Below are 22093 nucleotides of genomic sequence, written 5' to 3' on the forward strand. Positions count from 1 at the left end.
CCAGATAGACTGTGTTCTGTATGTGGGGAAGCCAAGGTTCCTTCTCATTTAAATAGATGTGATTTATGTGACACAAAATTTAGAGAAAATGATGCCCAAGATGATTCCTCAAGTGAGGGGAGTAAGCATGGTACTGCATCATCCCCTCCTTCGTCTACACCAGTCTTGCCCACACAGGAGGCCCCTAGTACATCTAGTGCGCCAATACTCCTTACTATGCAACAATTAACGGCTGTAATGGATAATTCTATCAAAAACATTTTAGCCAAAATGCCCACTTATCAGCGAAAGCGCGACTGCTCTGTTTTAGAAAATACTGAAGAGCATGAGGACGCTGATGATATTGGTTCTGAAGTGCCCCTACACCAGTCTGAGGGGGCCAGGGAGGTTTTGTCTGAGGGAGAAATTTCAGATTCAGGGAAAATTTCTCAACAAGCTGAACCTGATGTGATTACATTTAAATTTAAATTGGAACATCTCCGCGCCCTGCTTAAGGAGGTGTTATCTACTCTGGATGATTGTGAGAATTTGGTCATTCCAGAGAAATTATGTAAAATGGACAAGTTCCTAGAGGTCCCGGGGCCCCCCGAAGCTTTTCCTATACCCAAGCGGGTGGCGGACATTGTAAATAAAGAATGGGAAAGGCCCGGCATACCTTTCGTCCCTCCCCCTATATTTAAGAAATTGTTTCCTATGGTCGACCCCAGAAAGGACTTATGGCAGACAGTCCCCAAGGTCGAGGGGGCGGTTTCTACTCTAAACAAACGCACCACTATACCCATAGAAGATAGTTGTGCTTTCAAAGATCCTATGGATAAAAAATTAGAGGGTTTGCTTAAAAAGATGTTTGTTCAGCAAGGTTACCTTCTACAACCAATTTCATGCATTGTTCCTGTCACTACAGCAGCGTGTTTCTGGTTCGATGAACTAGAAAAGGCGCTCAATAAAGATTCTTCTTATGAGGAGATTTTGGACAGAATTCATGCTCTCAAATTGGCTAACTCTTTCACCCTAGACGCCACTTTGCAATTGGCTAGATTAGCGGCGAAAAATTCTGGGTTTGCTATTGTGGCGCGCAGAGCGCTTTGGCTAAAATCTTGGTCAGCGGATGCGTCTTCCAAGAACAAATTGCTTAACATTCCTTTCAAGGGGAAAACGCTGTTTGGTCCTGACTTGAAAGAGATTATTTCTGATATCACTGGGGGCAAGGGCCACGCCCTTCCTCAGGATAGGTCTTTCAAGGCCAAAAATAAACCTAATTTTCGTCCCTTTCGCAGAAACGGACCAGCCCCAAGTGCTACGTCCTCTAAGCAAGAGGGTAATACTTCTCAAGCCAAGCCAGCCTGGAGGCCAATGCAAGGCTGGAACAAAGGTAAGCAGGCCAAGAAACCTGCCACTGCTACCAAGACAGCATGAGATGTTGGCCCCCGATCCGGGACCGGATCTGGTGGGGGGCAGACTCTCTCTCTTCGCTCAGGCTTGGGCAAGAGATGTTCTGGATCCTTGGGCGCTAGAAATAGTCTCCCAAGGTTATCTTCTGGAATTCAAGGGGCTTCCCCCAAGGGGGAGGTTCCACAGGTCTCAATTGTCTTCAGACCACATAAAAAAACAGGCATTCTTACATTGTGTAGAAGACCTGTTAAAAATGGGAGTGATTCATCCTGTTCCATTAGGAGAACAAGGGATGGGGTTCTACTCCAATCTGTTCGTAGTTCCCAAAAAAGAGGGAACATTCAGACCAATCTTAGATCTCAAGATCCTAAACAAGTTTCTCAAGGTTCCATCGTTCAAAATGGAAACCATTCGAACAATTCTTCCTTCCATCCAGGAAGGTCAATTCATGACCACGGTGGATTTAAAGGATGCGTATCTACATATTCCTATCCACAAGGAACATCATCGGTTCCTAAGGTTCGCATTTCTGGACAAGCATTACCAGTTTGTGGCACTTCCGTTCGGATTAGCCACTGCTCCAAGAATTTTCACAAAGGTACTAGGGTCCCTTCTAGCGGTGCTAAGACCAAGGGGCATTGCAGTAGTACCTTACTTGGACGACATACTGATTCAAGCGTCGTTCCTTCCACAAGCAAAGGCTCACACGGACATTGTCCTGGCCTTTCTCAGATCTCACGGGTGGAAAGTGAACGTAGAAAAAAGTTCCCTATCTCCGTCAACAAGGGTTCCCTTCTTGGGAACAATAATAGACTCCTTAGAAATGAGGATTTTTCTGACAGAGGCCAGAAAATCAAAACTTCTAAACTCTTGTCAAATACTTCATTCTGTTCCTCTTCCTTCCATAGCGCAGTGCATGGAAGTAATAGGTTTGATGGTAGCGGCAATGGACATAGTTCCCTTTGCGCGAATTCATCTAAGACCATTACAACTGTGCATGCTCAGTCAGTGGAATGGGGACTATACAGACTTGTCTCCGACGATACAAGTAGATCAGAGGACCAGAGATTCACTCTGTTGGTGGCTGTCCCTGGACAACCTGTCACAGGGGATGAGCTTCCGCAGACCAGAGTGGGTCATTGTCACGACCGACGCCAGTCTGGTGGGCTGGGGCGCGGTCTGGGGACCCCTGAAAGCTCAGGGTATTTGGTCTCGGGAAGAATCTCTTCTCCCGATAAATATTCTGGAACTGAGAGCGATATTCAATGCTCTCAAGGCTTGGCCTCAGCTAGCAAAGGCCAAGTTCATACGGTTTCAATCAGACAACATGACGACTGTTGCGTACATCAACCATCAGGGGGGAACAAGGAGTTCCCTGGCGATGGAAGAAGTGACCAAAATCATTCAATGGGCGGAGACTCACTCCTGCCACTTGTCTGCAATCCACATCCCAGGAGTGGAAAATTGGGAAGCAGATTTTCTGAGTCGTCAGACATTTCATCCGGGGGAGTGGGAACTTCATCCGGAAATCTTTGCCCAAATTACTCAATTGTGGGGCATTCCAGACATGGATCTGATGGCCTCTCGTCAGAACTTCAAGGTTCCTTGCTACGGGTCCAGATCCAGGGATCCCAAGGCGACTCTAGTAGATGCACTAGTAGCACCTTGGACCTTCAAACTAGCTTATGTATTCCTGCCGTTTCCTCTCATCCCCAGGCTGGTAGCCAGGATCAATCAGGAGAGGGCATCGGTGATCTTGATAGCTCCTGCGTGGCCATGCAGGACTTGGTATGCAGACCTGGTGAATATGTCATCGGCTCCACCATGGAAGCTACCTTTGAGACGAGACCTTCTTGTTCAAGGTCCGTTCGAACATCCGAATCTGGTCTCACTCCAACTGACTGCTTGGAGATTGAACGCTTGATCTTATCAAAGCGAGGGTTCTCAGATTCTGTCATTGATACTCTTGTTCAGGCCAGAAAGCCTGTAACTAGAAAAATCTACCACAAAATATGGAAAAAATATATCTGTTGGTGTGAATCTAAAGGATTCCCTTGGGACAAGGTAAAAATTCCTAAGATTCTATCCTTTCTTCAAGAAGGTTTGGAGAAAGGATTATCTGCAAGTTCTTTGAAGGGACAGATTTCTGCCTTGTCTGTGTTACTTCACAAAAAGCTGGCAGCTGTGCCAGATGTTCAAGCCTTTGTTCAGACTCTGGTTAGAATCAAGCCTGTTTACAAACCTTTGACTCCTCATTGGAGTCTCAATTTAGTTCTTTCAGTTCTTCAGGGGGTTCCGTTTGAACCCTTACATTCCGTTGATATTAAGTTATTATCTTGGAAAGTTTTGTTTTTGGTTGCAATTTCTTCTGCTAGAAGAGTTTCAGAATTATCTGCTCTGCAGTGTTCTCCTCCTTATCTGGTGTTCCATGCAGATAAGGTGGTTTTGCGTACTAAACCTGGTTTTCTTCCGAAAGTTGTTTCTAACAAAAACATTAACCAGGAGATAGTCGTGCCTTCTTTGTGTCCGAATCCAGTTTCAAAGAAGGAACGTTTGTTGCACAATTTGGATGTAGTTCGTGCTCTAAAATTCTATTTAGATGCTACAAAGGATTTTAGACAAACATCTTCCTTGTTTGTTGTTTATTCTGGTAAAAGGAGAGGTCAAAAAGCAACTTCTACCTCTCTCTCTTTTTGGATTAAAAGCATCATCAGATTGGCTTACGAGACTGCCGGACGGCAGCCTCCTGAAAGACTCACAGCTCATTCCACTAGGGCTGTGGCTTCCACATGGGCCTTCAAGAACGAGGCTTCTGTTGATCAGATATGTAAGGCAGCGACTTGGTCTTCACTGCACACTTTTACTAAATTTTACAAATTTGATACTTTTGCTTCTTCTGAGGCTATTTTTGGGAGAAAGGTTTTGCAAGCCGTGGTGCCTTCCATCTAGGTGACCTGATTTGCTCCCTCCCTTCATCCGTGTCCTAAAGCTTTGGTATTGGTTCCCACAAGTAAGGATGACGCCGTGGACCGGACACACCTATGTTGGAGAAAACAGAATTTATGTTTACCTGATAAATTACTTTCTCCAACGGTGTGTCCGGTCCACGGCCCGCCCTGGTTTTTTAATCAGGTCTGATAATTTATTTTCTTTAACTACAGTCACCACGGTATCATATGATTTCTCCTATGCAAATATTCCTCCTTTACGTCGGTCGAATGACTGGGGAAGGCGGAGCCTAGGAGGGATCATGTGACCAGCTTTGCTGGGCTCTTTGCCATTTCCTGTTGGGGAAGAGAATATCCCACAAGTAAGGATGACGCCGTGGACCGGACACACCGTTGGAGAAAGTAATTTATCAGGTAAACATAAATTCTGTTTTTACCTTTGTGATTACCTTGTTTCTAAGCCTCTGCAAACTGCCCCCTTATTTCAGTTCTTTTGACAGACATCCATTTTAGCCAATCAGAACTGGCTCCCTGGAACTCCATGTGCGTGAGCACAGCGTTATCTATATGACACACATGAACTAACACCCTCTAGTGGTGAAAAACTGTCAAAATGCCCTGAGAAAAGAGTCGGCCTTCAAAGGCTTCGAAATTAGCATATGAACCTCCTAGGTTTAGCTTTCAACTAAGAATACCAAGAGTATAAAGCAAAATTGGTGATAAAAGTAAACTGGAAAGTTGTTTAAAATTACATTCTCTATCTGAATCATGAAAGTTTATTTTGGACTAGACTGTCCCTTTAACTCTCTCCACCAAACTGGAGTTGGCAGATGAAAATCACCCTGGATTCATTAGACTGAGGTGATTGACAAGCCATACTCTCACACAATTGGTTGAGTTGTAGGGGGCGGCATTACACGAGTGTTCAGTCATGCAATGATAAATATGGGGAACATATCCGCCCTAAAATTTGCGATCAAGTGCAGACAGGTTCACAACGTGTGAATCCTGTCTACTTGCAAATTGATAAATCTTGCCCATAAGATATTTATCTGCAGTAGTTGACCAATATGCTAGGAATATCATTGTCATTCTAACTAGCCTATAGTTTTGTTTGAAACATATTTGCAATGTCAACATAATCCACTGCAAATCAAAATACCCAGCACCCTGGTAGATTATTTTTCCTGATTCATTTTAAAGTTTCCTTTAAATTGTGTTACTTGTATTTGATACAACAAAAAACCTGCTTGATATAATAGTCTACAAACTCAATATACTTTTTGGGGGTGGATGATAGTCATTAATTAGAGAATTATCAAACTAATTTGGTACTAATTTGTAAACACAAATTGTAAGCTGCATGATAATGTGCCATCATATCTGAGAAGAATTTGGCAATGAAAAATGCAGCTTAAATGACCAGTAAACACAGGAGATTTGCATAATCAACAAATGCAAGATAACAAGACAATACAATAGCATTTACTCAAATTTCAAATGAGTAGTAGATTTTTTTCTAACAAATTTTAAAGTTATGTATATTTCCACTCCCCCTGAACCATGTGATAGCAATCAGCCAATCACAAATGCATATACGTATAGTCAGTGAATTCGTGCACATGCTCAGTAGGAGCTGGTGACTCAAAAAGTGTAAATATATAAGACTGTGCACATTTTTTTTAATGGAAGTAAATTGGAAAGATGTTTAAAATTACACCCTGTATCTGAATCATGAAAATTGAATTTGACCTGAGTGTCCCTTTAATTTTGTCAAATTCCTCCCAAGAATAAAAGGATCCTCGCTAACCAATCAAAAAACAATACAGTACACATAAAGAAAGATTGGGGTAGCTCTGCTCTATTCTCTTCCCTTAAAGGGTCATGAAACCCAAAACTTTTCCTTCATGATTCAGATAGAGCACACAATTTAAAACAACATTCCAATTTACTTCTGTTATCAAATGTAATACTTTCTCTTGGTATCCTTTTGTTGAAGGAACAGGAATGCACTGCTGGGAACTAGCATTAACTAGTATTAACCCAAGCAACCTTGGGAGATAGTAGAATAAGCACATATTTCAGGTGTATTTTATAGCAAAATGAATGATTTTTATATATTTGCTATAATGTTATACTTTTAATAATGAAACATTTTGGGCTAGATTACAAATGGAGTGCTAATTTATCGCGTGCCTGCAAATGTGCAAATTTGTCCATTTACAGGCACGTGATAAATAACCAGCCATTATAAGTGGCTGGTTATTGCAACCGCAAGCTCTAAAAAATTAACCTCTGGTTAATTTTAAAAATGTCTCATTGCCCCCAAAATGTATTGTAGTGTGCATTATAAAAAATAAAAAATGTAGCTTTTTTTTTTTTAATTAATAACTGCAGGAGGCTGGTGTGGTGTTAGAAAAAAAGATGGCACTGAAAAGTGCCTTTTCATTACGGTCTATGGGGACTGGGCTATCCCTGTAAATATATATGTATATGAATATATATTTGTGTTGATATGTGTATATACACATTAACACATATATATTTATTCATATACTGTACATATATATTTATATTTCTTGCCCATCGCTGCACTAGTTCTTATGCTGTGTCTGACAGCAAGAGAATGAGGCTCCCATTGGAGCCTATGGAAGCAAGCTCTCGTGAGCGCAATGCTTCCGTGCAATGCGAACGCATGGTCGCGTTTATATTGTACCTCACTTGTAAAACCAGCACACATTTGCTGGTATTACTAAGTTGAGCACAAATATCGCTTTTGCTGAAGAAATATTTTGTGCTCAACTTGTAATTTGGCCCTTTGTGTGTAAAATTTTAAATGCAATGGTCCTTTAAAGTTTGTAATCAGAGTCCATTTTTGTCCAAGGCTGGATCGGCCTACCAGGATACCCGGAAAGTTCCTGGTGGCCCGGAGCAGCTGGGTCTGTCCAGTTACAAACTTGCTACAGTTGAATCAACTCACTTTCCTCCTCTGAATTTGTATATATTAATGTCACAAAGTATTTCCTTGTTAGTTATATTTCTTTCTAATGACACAGTGAGTCCACGGATCATCTTAATTACTGTTGGGAATATCACTCCTGACCAGCAGGAGGAGGTAAAGAGCATCACAGCAAAATCTGTTAAATACCACTCCCCCTACCCACAATCCCTTGTCATTCTCTTTGTTTGTATCAGTTGCAAGGAGGGGTAAAGATAGGTGTCTGATTCTTCAATCAAGAGTTTGTTATTTTTAAGCAGAGCAAGTTTGCTCTGGTTTTCTTTGGGGTTTAGCCGTAGTCCATGTCAGTCTCTTCAGTAGAGCAAGTGGTGGCTTTTAAGCATTTGGGAACTTGTGGGGTATAATCCCCACTGGGCCTCCCAAGTAATTTCATGCTGCCCTTGGTTAAAAGTTTTAGTAAGTTTACTCAGCCTTTTCTTTTTTCCACAGGTCCATGTGGGGTAGGAAGCCCCTCTCATACCAAGTGAGCAGTCCTGCTGCTGGACAGATTTTTGAGGTAAGTGCCTATTTCTTTCCCTGTTTTGATATATGAGAATGTGGCACTTTTACAGTAAATTCTGTCTAAATATACAATCAGCCTTCTAGGTTAACGGTTTATTGTATGGCAGTTTTGCAGGCACTGGGGATGTTTGGCTCAGTTTTTTATGTTTTCAATTTGGTGTACATGTTTTTTGTTTGTGTATTAATGGCTACCGGGAGGTTTGTTAGGCCACGCCAACAATAGGCATGCTTATCTGAGGTAGCAAGGATGTTTTTGGCGCCCTTTTAGCTGTTAACTGTTGTTCCTGGATGTTGCAGCTCTGTTGCATAGCTCCTCAGAGGTGGTTCAGCGTTCTCTCCGGTGCGGCTGTATGGGGGTCTGGATCATTTTCTGACTTTGTTTCCGGCAGTAAGGAGGTCAGGTAGGCACCTCAGCAGAGCTTGCTGAGGTGTGGAGGTTGCCTGTTGTTTTGTGGGGCTGTTGCTCTGTTTATATTTAAGTTTCTATTTGAATTTCAGGGACTATAACGTTTGTGTCTCTCTTTGCATTCATTTTATGAAAAATTGTTGCTGCAAGATTTATTGTGCAGTTTATTTAAGGATTTTCTAGTTTAATAAAAAAGAAAAAGTCTGTTTAAAATTTAATAGGACAGTAACGTAACGTTCATTAAAATTCTGATTTGAACTTATAATTTTTTATTGATTAAAGTTTTTCCTTTGAAATAAGATGAACCAAGAGGCCCTGCAAGCTGTTGCTTGTTCTCCATGTTTAAATACTAATGTTGAGCCTCCTATCCCTTTTTGTTCCTCTTGTATTGAGAAAACATTACATTAAAAGGATAGACTTTTTGATTCTGAGCCTTCATTATCTAGGGCGGATGTTGTTCAGGAGTCTCCTGTTCAGGCTAATCCGCAGCTTTCTCCTCATATGTCCCAATCTTCTGCAGTGCCCTGTGTTTCGTATCAGGTTGTTTTTTTCTTGCAGGATATGGCTACACATATATCCTCAGCAGTATCTGAGGCTTTGTCTGCTTTTTCTATGTTACAGGGGAAGCGCAAGAGGAAGTATAAGGTTTCTGATTCTGTTGCAATTGTGTCTAGTGTTTCTTCTCATAAGTCTAAGGAGGAAGATACTTCAGTAGCATCTGAGGTTGAGATCTCGGATTCTGATTGTAAATCCTTCTTCTGAACCGGAGGTTGTTTCCTTTAGGTTTAAGCTGGAACACCTCCATTTGTTACTCAAGGAGGTTTTGGCTACCTTGGATGACTCTGTGGCATCAGTCATGGTTATTCCTAAGAAATCTAGTAAAATTAATACGTTTTTTAAAGTCCCTTCCTCGTGGAAGTTTTTCCTATACCAGATCGTGTTTCAGATATTATTGCACGAGAATGGGAGAAGCCTGGGATTCCTTTTTTCCCTTCTCTAATTTTTAGGAAGATGTTTCCTATTGCTGATTCTATTAAGGAATCTTGGCAGATGGTTCCTAAGGTGGAGGGAGCAGTTTCCACTCTGACCAAGAGGACCACTATTCTTATTGAGGACAGCTGTTCATTTAATGATCCTATGGATAAGAAGTTGGAAGCTTTATGTTCACCAGAGGTATCAATGGCAACCGGCTGCATGTATTGCTACGGTTACTAGTGCTGCAGCATATTGGTTTGATGCATTGTCTGAGTCTATGCAGCAAGATACTCCTCTTGAAGAAATTCAAGATCGAATCAAGGCTTTGAAGTTGGCTAATTCCTTTATTGCAGATGCTTTTCTACAGGTCATCAAGTTGGGAGCAAAAATTTCTGGTTTTGCCATTTTAGCTCACAGAGCTTTATGGTTAAGCTTTTGTCTATTCCTTACAAGGGTAAGACCTTGTTTGGGCCAGGTTTGGCTGAGATTATTTCTGATATTACGGGAGGGAAGGGGCATTCTCTTCCTCAGGATAAAAGAAATAAACAGAAGGGTCGGCAGAGTAATTTTCATTCCTTTTCTCTGGTAAATCTTCCTCCTCTTCCTACAAGCAGGAACAGTCCAAGCCATCTTGAAAGTCAAATCAGTCTTGGAATAAGGGGAAGCAGTCCAGGAAGCCTGTTGCTGACTCAAAATCAGCATGAAGGATCTGCTCACGATCTGGGAATGGATCTTGTGGGAGGCAGACTCTTTCTTCGCTCAAACTTGGGTTTGAGATGTTCAGGATCCCTGGGTGGTAGATATCGTGTCCCAGGGTTACAAACTGGAGTTCAAGAATTTTCCTCCCAGAGACAGGTTTCTTCTCTCCAGGTTATCTGTAAACCAGGTAAAAGGAGAAGCATTCTTACGTTGTGTTCAGAATCTTTCCGACATGGGAGTGATAGTTCCTGTTCCTGTTCAGGAACAGGGTCTGGGTTTTTATTCCAATCTCTTTGTCGTTCCCAAAAAGGAGGGAACTTTCAGACCTATTTTAGATCTCAAGAGTGTAAACAAGTTTCTCAGGGTTTCATCTTTCAAGATGGAAACTATTTGTTCCTTTCTTCCTTTGGTTCAGGAAGGTCAGTTCATGACCACAGTGGATCTAAAGGATGCGTATCTGCATATTCCCATTCACATGGATCATCACAGGTTCCTAAGATTTGCATTTCTAGACAAACATTTTCAGTTTGTAGGTCTTCCTTTTGGTCTGGCAACAGCTCCCAGAATTTTTTCAAAGGTCCTGGGAGCATTGTTGGCGGTGCTTCGATTGAAGGGTGTTGCAGTGGCTGCTTATCTGGATGACATTCTAGTTCAGGCTCCATCTTTTCAACTAGCAAACTCCCACACAGAGTTGTTGTTGTCTTTTCTGCGCTCCCACGGTTGGAAGGTGAATTTAGGAAAAAGTTCCTTAATTCCGGCTACAAGAGTGTTTTTTTTTTTGGGGACCATTATAGATTCTCTAGAGGTGAAAATTTTTCAGACACAAGCAAGAAAGTCAAAGATTTTCAATATGTGTCTTGCTCTTCAGTCCCTTCCTCTGCCGTCAGTGGCTCAGTGCATGGAGGTTATTGGTCTGATGGTTTCAGTCATGGACATCATTCCGTTTGCTCGGTTCCATCTCAGACCTCTGCAGTTATGCTTGCTCAGGCAATGGAACTGGGATTATGCAGATCTATCTCCAAAGATTGTTCTAGATCAGATGTCCAGAGATTCTCTTCCATGGTGGTTGTCTCAGAATCTTCTCTCTCAGGGAACTTGCTTTCGCAGACTTGCCTGGGTGATTGTAACCACGGATACCAGTTTGCTGGACTGGGGTTCATTAAGGGCTCAGGGTCTATGGACTCGGAAGGAGTTGTTCTTCCAATAAATGTTTTCGAACTGAGAGCAATTTTCAATGATCTTCTAGCCTGGCCTCAGCTAGCTTCAACCCAGTTTATCAGGTTTCAGTCGGACAACATAACTTCAGTGGGTTACATCAATCATCAGGGAGGATCTCGGATTTCCTTGGCCATGACAAAGGTAGCCAAAATTATTCAGTGGGCGGAGATTCACAACTGTTGTCTGTCTGCTATCCACATTCCAGGGGTGGACAATTGGGAAGCAGATTTTCTAAGCAGACAGACTTTTCATCCGGGGGAGTGGGAACTTCATCCAGAGGTATTTTCCAGCTTGATTCTCAGTTGGGGCAGCCGGAGTTGGATCTCATGGCATTTTGTCAGAATGCCAAGCTCCCGAGGTACGGGTCGAGGTCAAAGGATCCTCAGGCTGTTCTGATAGATGCTCTGGCAGTTCCTTGGAATTTCAGTCTGGCATATGTGTTCCCTCCGTTTGCTCTTCTTCCTCGGGTCATTGCTCGGGTCAAACAAGAGGGCATCAGTAATTCTCATTGCTCTGGCGTGGCCTTGCAGAATCTGGTTTGCAGATATGGTGTAGATGTCTTTCTTTCCACCTTGGCATCTTCCATTAAGGAAGGACCTGCTTCTGCAGGGTCCCTTCCTTCATCCAAATCTCGTTTCTCTGAAGCTGACTGCTTGGAGATTGAACACTTGATTCTTTCTAAGCGTGGTTTTTCTGAGTCAGTCATTGAGACTACGATTCAGGCTCGTAAGCCTGTGATTAGGAAGAGTTATTATAAGATTTGCTGTAAATATTTGTATTGGTGTGAATCCAAAGGCTACTCGTGGAGTAGAGTTAGGATTCCTAAGATTTTGTCTTTTCTCCAGGAGGGTTTGGAGAAAGGTTTATCTGCTAGTACCCTTAAGGGTCAAATTTCTGCTTTATCTATTTTATTGCGCAAGCGCTTAGTGGATTTGCCAGATGTTCATTCTTTTTGTCAGGCCTTGGTTAGAATTCGGCCTGTGTTTAGGTCTACTACTCCACCTTGGAGTCTTAATTTGGTTCTTAGAGTCCTTCAACAGGCTCCGTTTGAACCTATGCATTCTTTGGATATTAAGATGTTATCTTGGAAGGTTTTGTCTCTGGTGGCTATTTCTTCGGCTCGAAGAGTTTCTGAGCTTTCAGCCTTACAGTATGAATTGCCTTTTCTTATTTTTCACTCTGATAAGGTAGTTCTGTGTACTGCCTTGGGTTTTCTTCCCAAGGTTGTTTCTGATAAGAATATTAATCAAGAGATTGTTGTTCCTTCTTTGTGTCCTAATCCTTCTTCTCATAAGGAGCATTTGTTGCACAACCTGGATGGGGTTTGTGCATTGAAATATTATTATTATTTTTTTTTATTTTTATTTTTTAAATAATTTTTATTGAGGAAATATGCAAATACAAGAAAACAGAAAATGCGTCCACATGAAATCAAACATAGAAAGTACATTTTCATAACTCTCTAATAAAAAATGGTTATAAACAAGAGCCCTAAGGTGGTGGTATTAGGGTAGTGAGATTCATTACTTCTACATATGTAGTCATAAAAAGAGTTTTAACCAGTTATAGGGACCAAACCAACAGTCAGAATGTAATGTCTAATGATGGTTAAAGGATTTCATCCAAAAGCGTAGATCTAGAATCGTATGCTATATGGGTTGAGAGTGATAGAATGGGCTCGTGTGTGAAAGAGAGATATGGTTGGGACAGGTAAATATGATACCTCTTTTATAACCTAGGTATTGAAAAGTTGTATGGGAGTTAGCAAAGTGGTTTTAATTGGGGGAGGGAGTGTTCAGCGGGCCAAAGCCGTTCTAATAAGGGGAGAAGGGAAGGAGGGGGGGCAGAGACTGTGGAGATATGAATCCGAAAAGACTGTTGAAATACTATGGGTATCTGCGTATAAAGTCTATGGGGAGATTTCCCACAAAAATTATTTATAGGGAGATAAACTACTGTATACTGTTTACTGTCTGGGATAGTGTTTAGTCAGATAAAGGGCCAATAATGTGTATAGGAATGAGGTAGTGTGGGGGAATATATAAGGGGAGTTTTAGTCAAATGATAGTCTGATTACGACCCTCCTGAGGCAATATTTCAGCTGAGATGAAGCTATAATAGTAGTGGACTGAGGAATGTAGATGGGGTTGTGGGCTAGTTACCTTTTCTGTGATCATTCTGATGCTAGGGGCTAGGAGAGAATGTGACTGCCATTGTCACAGGAAACGTGACTGATTATAACCATAATGATGTGCAAAGTCAGAGAGCAATATGGTGCCCTAAAAAATATTATTACATAGAACATTCCAAAATATAACCGGCTGACATATAGTTATCCACATAATAATTGAGAAATAAAATAACTTGTCCAACAAAGGTATAGCGGTAGAATATAACAATACTTGCAAGTAGAGGTATGTTAGACCCAGCAATATTATAGAGAGCCCCAGGTCCCCCTGGATAGGGGTAGCAACCCGTTATGACAGCAAAATTTATAGCATGGGGGAATTTCCTGGGGAAGCTAGCTTACTACGTACCTTAAAAATGTCCGACTTAACGTGTCCAACAAAGAAAGGTAAGAGCATGTAGTTCGGGAGCTAAATATACAGGCATTAATTCTAGAGCACAGGCATATGTAGTGACCTGTATTGTGTAGGTAATTAAGCTCATCTAATATATGTGGCCCCAGACTAAGAGGAGATATTTATGATGCTTTGGACAATCTAACAGCCACAGTAGGGGGTTAATGAACATGTAAAATGGAGAGAGAAAACATTCTAATGTCCCTTTAAATAAGCTTCTATTCCGCTGCGTCATGGGGGATATGCCATAAATTAAACATGAACTGGCTGCTTACCAAATATCCATCAGCGTGCTAGGACCTAGGGGTTAGAAAATAGCTCCAAATAGCTGCGTGCATTAAGAGGTGGATATAAGACCAGTGTCAACAGCCAGACCGACCTAGTAGGGCAGGGTTATGCTTTCTTTAGTGTATCTCTATAAGGTAACAGCTTATGGCAGTATTTAGGAGAAACAAAATGAAATATCTACTATAGTATTGATAAAAATTGCATTGAATCATTTGTGTATAACTGCCAGAGAGCATTATGAGTGTGATAGGCAGGCGTGCCAACTTAATCTATAGGTATCCTTGTGCAGCTAAGACAGCCTCATCTACACACTGCAACAGTATTCCCTCACTATATATTCATCTGCCTCCATACTATACTATATCCTGTAATAGGGAAATGACAGTAAATGATCACTATCTCCACCAGCCCATATCAAACTGACTATATATTAAGTATAAGAAATGTATATCTAACAGAGTAAGCCAGTAATTAATAATTTGTGAATTAAACAATAAAGTCATACAACTTAGTAAAACTAGGTTTTTTAGATCAAAAGATTTAGGTCCATTACAAAAACCATTAGAACCTGCAAACAAAGATAAAGTCTCAGTCCACTTTTAAGGAAAGAGGTGTTACAGAGTTGTTGTGTTTTTTTTTACTGTTTTTACCCGATGCCCAGCTTGGAATAATACATAGACGGTGTGGCTCCAGTGATTCTCCCCTTTAGGGCAAGAGATCGTTTCCCTCTTCCTGGGACCATGGAGAGGCTCATGTAATATGCAGCTTTCCAGAGGCTAAAGTGACACCACAGCCACCTCGGGATTAGACATCTTTCAAATGGCCATATTCCGATTGTATAGATGTCCCTCTGTGAGTGAAGGGTAGGTTTGCCTGTAAGAGCGGGAAGCAAGGACAAGCTCCCTGGGGTGTCTATCGGCGTTGACAATGCTCCCCTAACACAGCAGGAGGCGGCATGTAGGCGATCCAGATGATCAGTTAACTTTTCTCCAAAAGGAGACGGCATGCTCTTAGCTTGGGTAGTTATCAGCAGAGTCTGAGAAAGCTCCCCGGCTGAGTAGGTGGTAATCTCAGGAGTCCCAGCATAACCAGCAAGTCCCTGACCGGAGTTGTCTTGCAATTCACGCAGCTAATTTGGTGTTGTAGTAGTGCGGGCATTAGGGTTCTCGTTATTGTTAAATGATACAAGGAGATCTCCCTCTTGGCCATACATCTCTTCTTGTAATGTGCCGATAAGCTCCTGGAAAAACTGCTTGAGATCGCGGTAATGGCTATCAAACGAGAGAAGTGTGTTACGTTCCCAGCATGTTATAGAGTCCAGCAGAGAAGGGCCGTGGCCAAAAGGTTTTTCTAATGCCAAAGTTGTCATTGCAAGATCCGCAATGCTATGTGAGGGTAACACTGGCACTTTTTCTCGATAGGTAGACCGGGGGTACTAGTATGCTCACGACTACGCTCCTCAGAAGTTCCACATGGTCTACAGTATGGCCGCTCAGTTCACCGCTTATGTGGTTACTGTTGGTGGTGGAAAAATGAACCGAGTTGTCCCTTCAGGTCCTATCTGTCTCTGTAGACTTCTCAGTATGGGTCTATGGGTCCTCGGTCATAATTTAGGATATTGTTGGGCAAAACTGAACGGTCCGATTATATAATAAAGGTAAAGTTTGAGCAGAGCTCTCTTAGTGTGCGACCGTTCAGTTACCCTGCTTGCTCCGCCCCCCTTGAAATATTATTTAAAGGCGACTGAGGATTTTCGCCAGTCTTCTTCTTTATTTGTTGTCTTTTCTGGAAAGCGTATGGGTAAGAAAGCTACGGCTACTTCTTTCTTGTTGGTTGAGGAGTGTTATTCGCTTGGCATATAAGACTGCTGGTCAGCAGCCTCCTGAGAGAATCACGGCTCATTCCACGAGGGCTGTTTCATCTTCTTGGGATTTAAAAAAATGGAGCTTCTGTAGATCAGCTTTGCAAGGCTGCAACTTGGTCATCTTTGCATACTTTTTCTAACTTTTACAAATTTGATACTTTTGCTTCAGCAGAGGCTTCTTTTGGGAGAAAGGTTCTTCAAGCAGTGGTGCCTTCTGTTTAGGTTAACTGTCTTGTCCCTCCCTTTTCAGCCGTGTCCTCTAGCTTGGGTATTGGTTCCCAACAGTAATTTAAGATGATCCGTGGACTCACCGTGTCATTAGAAAGAAAACATAATTTATTCTTACCTGATAAATTTCTTTCTTTCTTGACACGGTGAGTCCATGGCCTGCCCTGTTTTTCAGACAGTTGGCTTTTCTATAAACTTCAGGCACCTCTGCACCTTAGATTACTTCCTTTCTCCTTTCCCTTTGGTCGAATGACTGGGGATTGTGAGTAGGGGGAGTGGTATTTAACAGCTTTTGCTGTAGTGCTTTTGCCTCCTTCTGCTGGTCAGAAGTGATATTCCCAACAGTAATTAAGATGAAACATGGACTCACAGTGTCAAGAAATAAATACATTTATCAGGTAAGAATAAATTATGTTTTTCTAGACAATGTTCTATTTATGAGCCTCCTTTGAATGGTTTCTGTTGTCTAGACAAGTCATATTATGAGACTGTTTAGAGTGTCTTCTCCAGATCACACTATGGATAATCATTTTCACACTGTGAAATTGATTCATGGATGAATTTGGGTTGTAGGATTTCCATAAGAAAACAATCTGGTATTTTTTTTATTACAAACTAACATCATTTTAATTCTGAAAAAAATACAGTCCAAGATATATAAAAAATGTCACCAGCACTGTATGTAAACGTGAATCTTTCATTGAAGACACATAAAAACAAGTGACGTTTCGGGGACAAGCCCCTTAGTCATGCTATAGGAAACATATGCTTGATACCTGTCATTTAAACACAATCTTTGGAGCCAAAATTCCCAAAAGAAGGGAAATGGGCCCCATCTAGTGGTAACAATAGTGTATAATATCTTAAAGAGCATATGTAGCAATTAAAATACAATATGTCAACCTTTAACAAGATAGCAGTCAAAGAGTTACATTTTTGATTATTCTTTTTCTCTGCATAGTAAAACGTTTACCTTCCCTAACAATGAAAATATTCCAATACAGGATAAGACTTAGTAACCTGTCAATGAACTGACATTGTGCTTTAGTATACTAGGTAGTCTTATCCTATATTGGAATTTTTTCCTCTTTCAAGAGGAATGGTTTGTTCAGGTGAGGGGTACTGCCATGGGTTCCAATGTGGCCCCATCATATGCCAATCTTTACATGAATGAATTTGAGGAGAGAATAGTCTATGAGAACAAACTATTCGGAACACATGGCGCGGTGTGGTGGCGCTACATCGACGATGTGTTTGGCATGTGGTGGGGCAACATTGGAACCCTGGAAAGTTTTGTCCAAGAGCTTAATTCCATGGTCAGAGGCGTACAGTTCACAATAACATATAGTGAAGAGTCTATCACCTTCCTAGATACTAAGATATCCAAATGAGTTAATACACTTAAATTTGATCTGTATTCCAAAGAGACAGATAAAAACACTACAGGGAGTGCAGAATTATTAGGCAAATGAGTATTTTGACCACATAATCCTCTTTATGCATGTTGTCTTACTCCAAGCTGTATAGGCTCGAAAGCCTACTACCAATTAAGCATATTAGGTGATGTGCATCTCTGTAATGAGAAGGGGTGTGGTCTAATGACATCAACAACCTATATCAGGTGTGCATAATTATTAGGCAACTTCCTTTCCTTTGGCAAAATGGGTCAAAAGAAGGACTTGACAGGCTCAGAAAAGTCAAAAATAGTGAGATATCTTGCAGAGGGATGCAGCACTCTTAAAATTGCAAAGCTTCTGAAGCGTGATCATCGAACAATCAAGCGTTTCATTCAAAATAGTCAACAGGGTCGCAAGAAGCGTGTGGAAAAACCAAGGCGCAAAATAACTGCCCATGAACTGAGAAAAGTCAAGCGTGCAGCTGCCAAGATGCCACTTGCCACCAGTTTGGCCATATTTCAGAGCTGCAACATCACTGGAGTGCCCAAAAGCACAAGGTGTGCAATACTCAGAGACATGGCCAAGGTAAGAAAGGCTGAAAGACGACCACCACTGAACAAGACACACAAGCTGAAACGTCAAGACTGGGCCAAGAAATATCTCAAGACTGATTTTTCTAAGGTTTTATGGACTGATGAAATGAGAGTGAGTCTTGATGGGCCAGATGGATGGGCCAGTGGCTGGATTGGTAAAGGGCAGAGAGCTCCAGTCCGACTCAGACGCCAGCAAGGTGGAGGTGGAGTACTGGTTTGGGCTGGTATCATCAAAGATGAGCTTGTGGGGCCTTATCGGGTTGAGGATGGAGTCAAGCTCAACTCCCAGTCCTACTGCCAGTTTCTGGAAGACACCTTCTTCAAGCAGTGGTACAGGAAGAAGTCTGCATCCTTCAAGAAAAACATGATTTTCATGCAGGACAATGCTCCATCACACGCGTCCAAGTACTCCACAGCGTGGCTGGCAAGAAAGGGTATAAAAGAAGAAAATCTAATGACATGGCCTCCTTGTTCACCTGATCTGAACCCCATTGAGAACCTGTGGTCCATCATCAAATGTGAGATTTACAAGGAGGGAAAACAGTACACCTCTCTGAACAGTGTCTGGGAGGCTGTAGTTGCTGCTGCACGCAATGTTGATGGTGAACAGATCAAAACACTGACAGAATCCATGGATGGCAGGCTTTTGAGTGTCCTTGCAAAGAAAGGTGGCTATATTGGTCACTGATTTGTTTTTGTTTTGTTTTTGAATGTCAGAAATGTATATTTGTGAATGTTGAGATGTTATATTGGTTTCACTGGTAAAAATAAATAATTGAAATGGGTATATATTTGTTTTTTGTTAAGTTGCCTAATAATTATGCACAGTAATAGTCACCTGCACACACAGATATCCCCCTAAAATAGCTATAACTAAAAACAAACTAAAAACTACTTCCAAAACTATTCAGCTTTGATATTAATTAGTTTTTTGGGTTCATTGAGAACATGGTTGTTGTTCAATAATAAAATTAATCCTCAAAAATACAACTTGCCTAATAATTCTGCACTCCCTGTATTTTAAAATATGACAGTTTTCATTCCAAGAAATTAATTGATTCTTTACCTAAGAGTCAATTACTCAGAGTTCAAAGAATTCTCAGTGATGAGACTGACAGGGATTTAAGACTTAAAGAGATGACAACAACATTTCTTAAGTGGGGTTATCCCTTAAGTCTTATAAAGAAAAAAAAATCAGTGAGATCCAACACCCTAGCTTATTTTTGTTTCTCAATATAGTCCCCATAGTAATCAAATCACTAAAGTCATAAGGAAAAACTGGCATATACTTAGGGATTGTAATCAGCAAATAAAGCTGATCAAGGAACCTCCCCTCATGGCCTATAGAAGGGTTAGGAGCATACGCGACCATTTTGTTAGAACAGATATAGTTCCTGCTAAAGTGAATAAACAAACCTATATAGGTAGTAGAAGAAAAGGTAGCTACCCTTGCTTGGGCTGCTTGAGGTGCAGCTCGATAATTAAAGGTCCTAATTTTTTCCACCCTCATAGTGGAAAAAAGTATAATATAGAAGAGTTCTTTACCTGTGAGAGCTCATATGTGATATATTTAATTAAGTGCCCCTGTTCCCTTTTTTACTTAGGGGAAACTACTCAAAAGGCTAGGGAGTGGACGAGTCAGCACCGCTCAAATATAAGGAGAAAAAATCTTGAAGCCCCATTGTCCAAACATTTTCTTGAACATGGTGACGGTATAAGCCAATTGAGGTGGCAAATTTTAGAGCAGATTAAGATACCTAGGAATGGAATGGACAGGGAAAAGTTGTTGAAACAAAAAGAGATGTGGTGGATCCACAAGTTAGAGACCCTGATTCCTAAGGGTCTAAATAGGGATTTCGATCTATCCTGTTTTTTTTTAATTTCATTAAGACCTTACGTATATCTCAGAACTGTACATGTTTTTTATAATTCGACCACTAGGGCTCCGCTACCTTAATTTACCTATGTATTTATCTTAGGATAATAATCTAAATTAGTTACTGTTGAATATTAGTTTAAATTTAGAGTTTCATTGTTAGGGAAGGTAAAGGTTTTACTATGCAGAGAAAAAGAATAATCAAAAATGTAACTCTTTGACTGCTATCTTGTTAAAGGTTGACATATTGTATTTTAATTACTACATATGCTCTTTAAGATATTATACACTATTGTTACCACTAGATGGGACCCATTTCCTTTCTTTTGGGAATTTTGGTGCCAAAGATTATGTTTAAATGACAGGTATCAAGCATATGTTTCCTATAGCATGACTAAGGGGCTAGTCCCCCGAAACATTGCTTGTTTTGATGTGTTTTCAATAAAAGATTCACGTTTACATACAGTGCTGGTGACATTTTGTATATATAATCATAATATGCAATAACACTTAACCTAAATTTTAAATGTTCAGTAGATTTTATTCGGACAAATTTCTAAATTTACTTCAGTTTGCTTGTCCTCTGTATCATGTGACAGCCATCAGCCAATCCCTGACTCATACACTGTGAACTCTTGCACACGATCAGTAGTTCTATGTGTATTTCCGTAATCATATTTGTACTTTGTTCTAACTGTAAAAAAAAACACTAAAATATTATTTTATATTCTAATTTACCCATACTATTCTTTTTATCTTTCAGCAATTATTGTCAAATAAACACATGAATAAGGTCAACTTATTAGTTACCTGAAAAGGAAAACAGAAATAGTAGATTTTGTCTCCAAAGAGCATCAGATAAATACATTTTGCTTCCTTCTCCTGTTATCCTTTGCTGAAAGGTTTATCTAGGAAAGCTCAGGAGCAGCAAAGAACCTAGGTTCGGTTCTAGCTGCTGATTGGTGGATGCATATATATACTGATTGTCATTGGCTCACCCATTTCTTCAGTTAGAAACCAGTAGTGCATTGCTGCTCTTTCAACAAATAATACTAAGAGAATGAAACAAATTAGATAATAGAAGTAAATTAGAAAGTTGTTTCAAATTATATTCTCTATCTGAATCATGAAAGTGTTTTGGGTTTCATGTCCATTTAAATTCTCAATGATTTTGACAAGAAGTTTCAGAGATCTGTATAGAATAAAATATATATGGGCAAACCATGGTAAGACAAAGTAAATTATGAATTCAGTAGTGATTCTCTAATATGTTAGAATTCAATTATTTTTTAATAATTACAGTGAAAAAATGACATGCTCTTATTCATTTATCACCATCAACCCTACAAATATATGTATTTAACCCGCAATGGGTTAAACACATAGGGGGGTAGTTATCAAGCCATCAACCTCAAATACGCTGGAATTCCGCAGCGTATTTGTGGCGAGGCTGATTCGCCTTAGTTATCAAAGCCTAGACACCGGCAAAAGGAGAATTTTGTGACGTAAGCTTCGATCCGCCGGACTCAGTCCGACACAGATCGATTCTTACGTCACTCCAGATGTTCTGCACACAAGTGCGGCACAATCTGACTACTTTTGCTAGTTATCAAAAAACTAGCAGGTACGCTCGGCACTTTTACGGCCCAGCGTACCTGGTTTTCAATCCGCCACCCTGGAGGAGGCGGATCCCATAGGAATCAATGGGAGTATGACCATAGCGAAAGTTCATGTTCGCTACTGCTCGACATCCCATTGATTCCTATGGGAGCTGTCTACACCTAACACCCTAACATGTACCCCGAGTCTAAACACCCCTAATCTGTCTCCCCTACACTGCCGCAACTAAATAAAGTTATTACCCCCTAAACCGCCGCTCCCAGAGCCAACCGCAAGCTACTCTTTACATATTAACCCCTAAACTGCCGCTCCCTGACCCCGCCGCAACTATAATAAATGTATTAACCCCTAAACCACCGCTCCCGGACACCGCCGCAACCTACATTATACCTAGTAACCCCTATCCTGCCCCCCCTATACCGCCGCCCTCTATAATAAAGTTATTAACCCCTATCCTGCCGATCCCTCACCTCGCCGCAACTAAATA

Source organism: Bombina bombina, chromosome 2, assembly GCF_027579735.1.
Source record: "Bombina bombina isolate aBomBom1 chromosome 2, aBomBom1.pri, whole genome shotgun sequence".
Classification (NCBI taxonomy): domain Eukaryota; kingdom Metazoa; phylum Chordata; class Amphibia; order Anura; family Bombinatoridae; genus Bombina; species Bombina bombina.